This window comes from Sorex fumeus, unplaced genomic scaffold, assembly GCF_029834395.1.
Source record: "Sorex fumeus unplaced genomic scaffold, SorFum_2.1 ptg000036l, whole genome shotgun sequence".
In the NCBI taxonomy this organism is placed as follows: Eukaryota; Metazoa; Chordata; class Mammalia; order Eulipotyphla; family Soricidae; genus Sorex; species Sorex fumeus.
Window position 1 is genome coordinate 12,837,383 of NW_026606093.1, and position 10,751 is coordinate 12,848,133.

A 10,751-nucleotide genomic window follows, 5' to 3' on the forward strand; every position below is an offset into this window, starting at 1 on the left:
ATATATATATATATATATATATACAACAAACGAGTGCAGTTAGTCTATGTCTGTCCCTCTCCTTCCAACTCATTTCATTCAGCATCATGTTCTCCATGGTCATCCATTTATAGCAAATTTCGTAACTTTATTTTCTCTAACAGTTGTGTCGTAGTTTATTGTGTTGATGTACCATAGTTACATTAACCAGTCACTTGTTCTCAGGCACTCGGGTTGTTTCTAGATTCTGGCTACTGTAAATGAGCTGCAATGAAAATAGAAGTGCAGATGCCATTTCTGCTGTGTGTATTGGGGCCTTTAATCTATTTGTATCTGACTTCTGTGCCTGGCATTAAAAAAAGCTCTGAGTTCACTTTTTTTGTTGTTTTTTTTTTGCATATAGCTGCCCAGTTTTTCCAGCACCACTTGTTGAAGAGGTTTTCCTTGCTCCACTTTTTTATTTCTTGCTCCTTTATCAAAGATGAGATGATTATATATTTGAGGGTCTGTCTCAAGATATTCAACTCTATTTTATTGGTCTGTGGGTCTGTTTTTTATTCCTATACCATGCTATTTTAATTAGTACTACTTTGTAGTCGAGTTGAAGTCGGGGAAGATGATGTCTCCCATCTTCTTTTCCCAAAGACTGCTTTAGCTATTCATGGGGGTTTATTGTTCCATATGAATTTCAGAAATGTTTGACCTATTTCTTTGAAAAATGTCATGGGTATCTGTAAGATAACATTGATTTGTCCTTTCCACCTTGCCACAAGCAGCTTAAGTTTATTGGGTTGCTCCCATTACAGTGCTCCCATTCCTCTGTGTTTACTTGTAACTTTTATTTTTGTGCTCTGTTGAATTTTAAATATTGCTTTTCTCTTCTCCATACGTCCTTTGCATAGTTAATTCAGAGCAATGTCCTTTTTTGTATAGACACAGGAAGACGGTTAATGCTATGCCTATGCTTTAGTAACTTGAGAGTTCTGAATGATATTCACCCCTGGGCATCTGTTCTCTCAACTTAAGCCTCAGTTGCCCTCAGACCCCAAAAGTAGGGTCCCAATGAGGGACTGGATGGATCCAGGGCAAGCTGTGAGCTGCCCTGGCATCGAAATGGGCCTGGCCAATGCACCATAATACTTAACTATATATTAAGAGCATTTTCATGGACAGATTCTGTCATGATCCAAAAATTAATAACTAGATTTGGACCCTGCTAGGGTTATGAAAGATTCATCTGACCTGAGCACTGTAGTCTGAGATCTAAAGTGAGATGCCCTCGGAGAGCCACCCTACAAGCTCAATGTATCTCTTACTGTGTCCATACAAAATAACTAACATTAAGAAACAGAATCAAGATGTTAATTAAGTTATTGGACTAAGGAGAGGAGAAACACCCCTAGGTGGTATTTCTGCCCTTGAGCCTGATCAGTCCTCAAGAAGGGCTTTTTATATGTTGATTGTGTGGTGACTCCCTCCAGTACTGGAGAGTTGGTGAGAAACTAGGGAGAGTTGAGGGCAGCAAGACGGAGTGCAGAGGGAGATGCATGCTGAAAGTGGACTATAGCCTGAACATGATTGCCACTCAATGCCTCTTTTGCAAACCACAGCACCCCAAAGGAGAGAGAGAACAAAAGGGAATGCCCTGCCACAGAGGCAGGGTAGGATGGGGGATGGAGGGTGGGAAGGATACTGGGATCAGTAGTGCTGGAAAATGGGCACTGATGGAGGGATGAGTACTTGATTGTTGTATAATTGAAACCCAAGCACAAAAATTTGTAAGTCTACAACTGTACCTCATGGTGTTTCTCTAATAAAAATTAAAATAAAATTTAAAAAAAAAGATGGAGTGCAGAGAGACTAGCAAGGGGGACAGAGAGAAGAATGTAGGGGAAGAATGTAAGAGCAGGCTCATGGAGAGAGAGAGAGAGACCAGGCTGCGATATGGAGCACGAAGAGATGAGAGGAAGAGACAGGAGGAGACTGGAATGAGGGGAGTGTGAGACTAGAATGGGGGGGCTCAGAGAGACTGAGGCAGGCGCGTGAAGAGAAGGGAATAAACGGCAACTGGTGACCCTCGTTTCCTCCTTTATCTGCCCATGGCATTGGCCGTCCCTGGAGGAGGAACAGCCTGAGACTACTGAATGTGGGCGGCCAGAGAGAGAGCCATGCGGGGCTCCCAGCCGCCAGGAGACTACAGGTTTTCCTTATAAGGGCTGCATTGAATCTTTATGCTTAGGAAGTATTGCCATTTAACCAAGACCCTCTTACTAAGAAACAAAGTTTCAGCTCTACTTTTTTTCCCATATACTTGTGTCTCTATTACTATTTTCATCTGAACTTAATTTAGTAAGCATCTCGATTGGTCTTTAAAATTCTCAATTGTGAATTTAATTAGTCTTTAAGGAGTTTCAATCTGCAATTTCTTTTGAACTTCTTTTAAAGCTGTTTGTACATTTATAGAAGGCAAACTTAACAGAAAAGGGAGAAATTTGGGCTTAGAGAGATAGTACAATGGGTAGGGCTCTTACCTTGCACATGGCCAACCAGGGTTGGGTCCCTGGCATCCCTTCTGGTTTCCTGAGCATTGCTAAGAGTAATTCCCAAGAGTTGAGCCAGGAATAACCCCTGAACATTGTTTGCAGAAAAAAAGAGAGAAGGAAGGAAGGAAGGAAGGAAGGAAGGAAGGAAGGAAGGAAGGAAGGAAGGGAGGGAGGGAGGAAGGCAGAGAGGGAGAGAGGGAGGGAGGCAGAGAGGGAGGGAGGGAGGGAGGAAGGAAGGGAGGGAGGGAGGCAGGCAGAGAGGGAGAGAGGGAGGGAGGCAGAGAGGGAGGGAGGGAGGGAGGCAGGGAGGGAGGGAGGGAGGGAGGGAGGGAGGGAGACAAATTACTTGATACTTTGAGTACTTCAAGGGACAGGGACCATCTAAAGTGCAGATTAGGGGAGGGCCCTACCCATCTGCTGATCTAAAGAGGAGCTCCAATACTTTCTTCTGTAGCCCACTTTGTTATTCCATCTTTAGTCTACCATGAGACCTCTGACTAAATCTCTCAGTCTACTATGGACACACCCCACACCAGGTGGTTAATTCTAAATTAAAATAGAATAAAATAAAACAATACTAAAAGAAATAAAAGTGGATACAAGAAAATGGAAACACATCGTTTGCTCATGGATTGGGAGGATTAACTTTTCAAAATGGCAATATTCCCCAAAGTATTTTACAGATTAACTGCCATTTCTATAAGAGTGCCCATGGCAGTTTTTCAAAGAAATAAATCAAACACTACTGAAATTCATACGGAAATATTGTCCTCTCCCCCACCTATTGGCAAAGCAATTCTAGGGGAAAAGAAGATGAGAGGCATAGCTTTTTCTAATTTTAAACTGTACTACAAATTGGGTAGTAATTAAAACAGCACGATACTGAAATAAGGACAGACTCGCAGTTCAGTGGGATTTGAATTGAAAATCTAGACACATATCCTCAAGTATATAGTTAGTTAATCTTTGATAAAGGAGCAAAACATATGAAGTGGAGCAAAGCCTCAATATGTGGTATTGGAAAAACTGGTGAGCCACTTGCAAAAACAAAGAACTCATACCTGTTTCCTATGCAAAAAAGTCCAATCAAAGCAAATTAGAGACTTTCATATCAGACCAGAATCCATAAGTTAAATATAATAAAACATAAGCAGAACTCTCCTTAACATTGAAGGTAGAAGCATCTTTAAGGATGCAACACCACTGGTCAAGCAAGAGGAAGCAAAGATAAATAAAATTAATTGGACTACAATAAATTAGAAGCTTCTGTACCTCACAGGAAACAATGACCAGAATACAAAAACAGCCTACAGACTGGGAGAAATTATTTTCACACCACTCATTTGTTAAAAGGTTAATACCATATATATATATGTATATATATATACATATATATAAAGCACTGGTAGATCTTTCCAAGAAAAAAATCCAACTCTATCAAAAAAAGGGAGAGAAGAGATGAACAGAAATTTCCTCAAAGAAGAAGTACAAATGGCCAAAGGCATATGAAAAAAAGTTCTACATCACCAATCATTAGGGAAATGTGAAGCAAAACAGCAATGGGATATTACCTCATACCAGAAAGACTGGCCCATATCATAAAGAATAACAAGTGGGGTTGGTGTGTTATGTGGGGTAAAAGGGATCCTCATTCACTACTGATAGGAATATTGACTGGCCCACCTCGTGGGGAAACCGTATGGACAGTCCTCAAAAAGACAAGGAGCTGAGCTTCCAAACAACCCAGCAACTAACTCCACTCTTTGAACTATACTCAAAGGTTGCAAAAATATAATGTAGAAAAAACATCTGCCTTCTAATGTTCACTGTAGCATTTTTCATAATTGTCAAAATCGGGAAACAACCCAACCGCCAGAAACAGACTGGGTAGAAAAATACTATGGCATATCTATTTTATACCTTTTTTTTTTTTACAGAGGCCATTCCTACTGGTGTGAGGTGTAACTCATTGTTACTTTCATTTGCATAAATGAACATTTTTTCCATATGCTAATTAGATATCTCTGTGTAATCTTTGGGGAACTGTTTGTTTGTCTTCTCTCCCCATTTTTTTGATGGTGGTATTTTCCTTGCTGAATTTTGAGAGTACTTTATCTTGGATATTAGCTTTGTCTGCTGTGCAATGTGTGAATACTTTCTCTCACTTAGGGGGGTATCTTTCTATTTTAGAATTTCTTTAAGGAAGCAGAAGAAAATGTGGTCTTTTTACTTCTATAATAATATGAATAACTGCCAGCATTCTTCATATCACTTTCTCTATGTAAAATGAACATTTGTAAATGGAGCCTAAATTTTTTTTAAATTTTGCTTTTTAAAAAATAATTACAGATCAATTTTTTGTTGTTGTTCTTTTTTGATCCTTTCATGAAAATTATTATTTAGGCATGATATAGTAAAGATATGGTAAAGACAGAATCTGATAAAAAAACAGTCTGGAAAAGATACTAAGACCAATCTGGTAAAGATTTGTGATATCAGTTGAACGATGAATTCAATCATTTTTTCTGTGTTCAATAATCAGTGCTTTATCAAAAAAGTAATGCACTTATTTTCCTCTTCATTTTTGAAAAGGAACAGAATGATGGAAAATTGCCTTTACATGTGACTTTTATTTTCTTTTAATCATTTATTTGTTCTACAAATGTATTCAGACTTAACTCCTTGTGTAATTTTCCTTTTCTAATTTCCTTGTCTTCTCATCTCCTGCTTTAATTTTGGGGGAGGGGAGTTGTGGTGTTATTTGTTTATTTATTTGTTTATTTTAGTTGGCTCACTTCAGGCAGCGGTCAGGAGACATCACTGGCTCTCTGCTCAGGAGTGACCCCTGGTGGTCGATCTGTGGAACTAAAACAGATCAGCAACATCCAAGGTTTCCTATTTTATCTTTCTAGCTCCTGCCTTAATTTCTTATACTGTATTTTCTTCCTCTTCTACTGTGGTTTTAAAGTATCCCATTATTAATTTGTCCATTATTATTTTCTAATTATTAAAAAATAATGAGTCTCCTGCCCCTGCGCCTGGCTGTCCTCACTGGGGCCCCTTGGAGGGAGTGGGTTGAGTTTCCCTCCCCGCCCCGACCAGGTTTCTGGCAGCTGAAGACCTCCAGATCCAGCCACCATCATGCTGAGACCAGTCTCCACATGCATGAAGGTACCGGCAGAGGAACAAAGGCATGCGAGTTTTGGGGCTGAGATCTCCAAGCCTGCTCAGATCGGGGCTGAGCATCCTCCGCCCAGATCCTCCATATTCCAGTAGGCAGGGGTCACACCCACCAACTGGCCCCCTGGTGCCGTGTAATCCCATCAACGGCCAAGACCCAGAGACTATAAAACCCAGCTCCCGGAAGCGCACGGCCGCATTTGTGACCGCGTGACATCTCATTATCTCATCCTTACTTTGGACAAACTGGCAGTCTACCGAATGTAACCTGCCCACACGGCAGAGTCTGGCAAACTTCCCATGGTATACCCAATATGCCAAATACCAGTAACAATGATGGGTCTCATTCTCCTAACCCTGAAAGAGCCTTGAATATGGCACATTTTAAAAAATCTCCAGGCTAGGACGAAGGAGACCTTACTGGGGCCTGCTCGAGGCAATCGATGAACAACAGGATGGTCGTGATCGTGATTAAAAATAAACGGAAGTAAAGCTAGAAGTTTGGAGAGGAGTTCATGCACTGGCCTCTGTCCCTGTTCTGCCAATAATGGGTCCAAGTCTCTGATTACGGCCATACAGCCACACATCCTTGGTAAAAGAAAGTGAAAAGCACAGGGGGATGTTTTTCAATGTTAAAATTTTTCATTTTAGCAAATGGTAGCCAAAGCACTTCCTCTAGCATTTAAGAATGAAAAGAAATGCCAGTAGAAGTCCCAGCCACTGACCCCCTCTTAGGAAGCCAGGTTAGAAATTCCATTGAAAGAAAAAATAGAAAACTCACCAACCAAAAATCCAGTGGAGCCAAATAAATCAGTGGAACCAAAGAGTATACTAAGGTCAAAACACTTGGCAGGTCCAATACCTCAGGGCCTGAAGAGATAGTATAAGGGTTAAGACACTTGCCTTGCATGTGACGAATCCCATTTTTTCCTCAGCACCTCCAATGATCCCCTGAGCCCCACCAGGAGTGACCTCTGAGCACAGTAAGGAGTAGACCCTGAGCACTACTGGGTATGGATCCCTGCAAAAAAAATGAAAAGAAAATCAAGAGAAAAATTAAAAACACATATTTAAAGTGAAAAGTAAACTAGATATATTTACAGTGTTTCAGAATCTGAACTTTTGACAGATTCTCCGTGACATTTTGACATTCTGTATGGACACTACTGGCATATACCCTGATTCATGACAGCTTACAAAGGGTATCATTACCCTGAATCTGAAAACTATTTTAGAACTGTCAGTTTATGTTAGGCTGAGTGAAGGCCGACTAAATCATATAGATGATCACACTTTACCAAGGAAATATGATATTAGATTTACCAATATGATGGAAAGGTATCACATGCAGCAAGGATCTTTCCAGTGAATAATTCATGAAGGAGGACATTCTAGTGCAGAAATTACAAAAATAGCAGCCATAAATAGCAGTGTTAAATGGAAAAATGTATTTATGAGCTATTTATAAATAAGTTTGGGGAGTAAAGGTTAAGAATTTCGAATTTGGACTTTGATCCCATAAAGTCCTAAGTCGCAATCTCTCTGCTACGTGATGCCGTTATTTAGTTCTAGATGTACTCAGCTTCCTCGAGCCCAGGATAAGGATCCTTAGTACGTTAAATTAAAGGACTCAAAGACCTGTGGAAAGGCATTGAACAGAATATTCAAGAGGTTCAATATACACATGACCTACAGTTGGCCCGAGAGGATGCAAAGAAACTGGTCTTAAGGAGGAGAAATCTGATCAGGGTTATGAAGCTGCTTGTGATGATGCTTAGGGTGAAAATTCCTCTGTGTGGGCTTCCTTGCAAATGGATTAACTGTAGACAGTGGAGAATCAACTTTCGGTCCTACTCCAAACAGCAGTCGGTGACACAGTAGTTTACAGATATGATTCCTTCTTTCAGTAGCACTGCACTGAAGTACTGTCCTCCCATTGTTCACCGATTTGCTCAAGCGGGCACCAGTAACGTCTCCATTGTGAGACTTGTTACTGTTTGGGGCATATTGAATACACTTCGGGGAGCTTGCCAGGCTCTGCCATGCGGGCGGGATACTCTTAGTAGCTGGCTCTCGGAGAGGGGCAGAGGAATCGAACCTGGGTCGGCCGAGTGCAAGGCAAACGCCCTACCTGCTGTTCTTTAAGTAATCCTTGTGAAATGTAGGAACAGGAAGAAGGAAACCAGGCTTAGAAACTTCTCAGCTCTGCTTAATTGTAGTTTTAGTGCAATTGTTAAGAAGTGGTCCTCAGTTTGCAATTAACGTAGTCTATTCATATTTCACTCTAGTTATTGTAATCATGGCACACTTGTATAGTAAGATCGATCATGAATCTAAGTAGTTTGGGAAGAAATGAGTAGAATTTTTGGGGAGATTTTTTTGGTGTTCTCCCGTTGTTGTTCTCCCATTGTTCATCGATTTGTTCAAGCGGGCCCAGTAACGTCTCCATCATGAGACTTGTTACTGTGTTTGGCATATCGAATACGTCACGGGGAGCTTGCCAGGCTTTGCCGTGCGGGCGAGATACTCTCGGTAGCTTGCCGGGCTCTCCGAGAGGGGCGGAGGAATCGAACTCGAGTCGGCCATATTGGCTGCTTGCAAGGCAAATGCCCTACCTGTGCTTCGCTCCAGCCCATATGTATGACTTCATATTTGAATTAGCCATTATTCTGGCTTTTAAAAAATAAACTATTTCAGATGTAAAAATACAGATTTTCTTTGGGGTATCACTTTAAAAAAATATTTTTTTAATTGAATCACAGTGAGATACACAGTTACAAGGTTGTCCACAATAGGGTTTCAGTTATATAATGTTTCAACACCCATTTCCTCACTTTTAATTTATAATTTTAAAATTCAACTGTCTGAGTATTTATACTTAGTAATAAATTTACACGTAAAGTAAAGTAAAGTAAAGTAAAGGCCCTCCCATTGATCATCGATTTGCTTGAGCGGACCCAGTAACGTCTCCATTGGAGACTTTGTTGTTACTGTGTCTGGCATATCGAATACGCTCGGTAGCTTGCCGGGCTCTCCGAGAGGGGTGGAGGAATCGAACTCGGGTCGGCCATGTTGGCCGCGTATAAGGAGAACGCCGCCCTACCCGCTGTGCTATGGCTCCGGCCTCTACATATACCATTATTCCTTTATGCCTCAAAAGGGAATGTTGGTTTTTATGTACAAAGTACATCCATGAATGGCAGATTATAATGGTATGTGATGAGCTCTCTGCATCATAGTCATAATCAGGCAGAACTCTGTTGAGTGTGACGGTTGCTGGGTAGGAGATGCTGGAGTGTGTTATGGAAACTGCAAGGATGAGCTAATTCTTCCAAGTAAGGAATCAAGTCCTGGCTTTGGCCTCTTCGCCATGTGCATTAATCTTTGTGCAGGCTGAAATTATTCATTTAGATGGGCAAATTCCAGGGACTGTAGAGTAATTTTTTTTTTTTTTTGGTTTTTGGGTCACACCCTGCAATGCACAGAAGGAATTACTCCTGGAGGTGCTCAGGGGACCATATGGATGCTGGGAATCGAACCCGGGCTGGCCACATGCAAGGCAAATGCCCTACACGCTGTGCTATTGCTCTAGCCCCTTGTAGAGTAATTTTTAAATTGTATTAATTTTTTTGCGTCTTACATGAGAGATGTATATTTATGAGGTAAGAACCAAATTTCTTTTCTTTTCAGTATGAATCATGATTATTTTGCCTCCTTGTCTTTAAAGATAGGACATAGAAATTGATACATTAGCCTTCAAGATGATTGAAAGGTGCTGGGGAATTTGATAATTTTGCACAAACTGGTGTTTTATATACACAGATGTCCTAATAAAAATAATTCATAATTTTTCCTGGTAGGATGAGAATCTTACATGCCACACATGTACCTTGTGATTTTGTCACATATTTTATGTGGTTCTGTATATTCAGAAATTCCATTTACATGCAATCCTAATCACTTCTGAATACTATGACTTCTTACATAATCAGGACTTTTTTTTTTCCTCATTGGGCCTGCTTTTTTTTTATGGTAAGAGAAACCAAGTTGTGTTGTGAATGTATTCTTTTTTTTTTCTTTTTGGGTCACACCCAGCATTGCACAGGGGTTACTTCTGGCTCTGCGCTCAGGAATTACTCCTGTCAGTGCTCGGGGGACCATATGAGATGCTGGGAATCAAACCCGGGTCGGCCACATGCAAGGCAAATGCCCTACCGCTGTACTATCGTTCCAGCCCCGAATGTATCCTTTATGACCATAGGTGTAATGGATTTTATTTTTCCTTCAATCTGGGTCAAGCTCTATAAAGTGATTCATGTCATTGAAATCATGTACTGTACTGCTATTTACATGGATGTTTGTGTGAGTACTTTGTGCCTTGCATCAGGAATTAGGAGAAAATAGCTTTTTTATGGAATTATGTAAGGCATGTAATTTAGTATTGCTTTGGTATATAACTATTGTAATCTTAGAGCAGATTTTCTTTTTTAAAAAATTATTAATTTTTTAATGAATCACCATAAGATAGATACAGACTTACATACTTTGGTAATTACGTTTTAGTTATAACAATGATCAAGTACGCATGCCTCTACCAGTGCCAATTCTCCACCACCAATGTTCCCAGTATGCCTCCCGCCACCCCCGCCATTACCCCCCCCCCCCACACACACACACCTCTGTGGCAGGTACATTCCCTTTTACTCTCTTTCTCTCTCATTTTGGGTGTTATGGTTTGCAATACCGACACTAAGTGGCCATCATGTTTGGTCCATAGTCTTCTTTCAGCACACATCTCCCCCTCTGAGTGAGCCCTCCAACCATCATTTACTTAGTGGTCCCTTCTGTATCCCCTCTTTTGTCCCCCCAGCATGTGAGGCCAGCTTCCAAAGCGTGAAGCAATCCTCCTGGTCCTTTTCTCTACTATCCTTGGGTGTTAGTCTCCCATTCTGTTACTTTATATTCACAAATTAGTGCAGTCATTCTATGTCTATCCTTCTCTTTGACTCATTTCACTTAACATGATATCCTCCATGTCGATCCACTTAC

The 10,751-nt window shown here is 40.8% G+C and overlaps 1 pseudogene; it reads left to right on the plus strand.

The window, feature by feature from the left end:
- Positions 1-6,887: 6,887 nt before the first annotated feature.
- Positions 6,888-9,433, plus strand: LOC130027131 (G/T mismatch-specific thymine DNA glycosylase-like; annotated as a pseudogene).
- Positions 9,434-10,751: the final 1,318 nt, after the last annotated feature.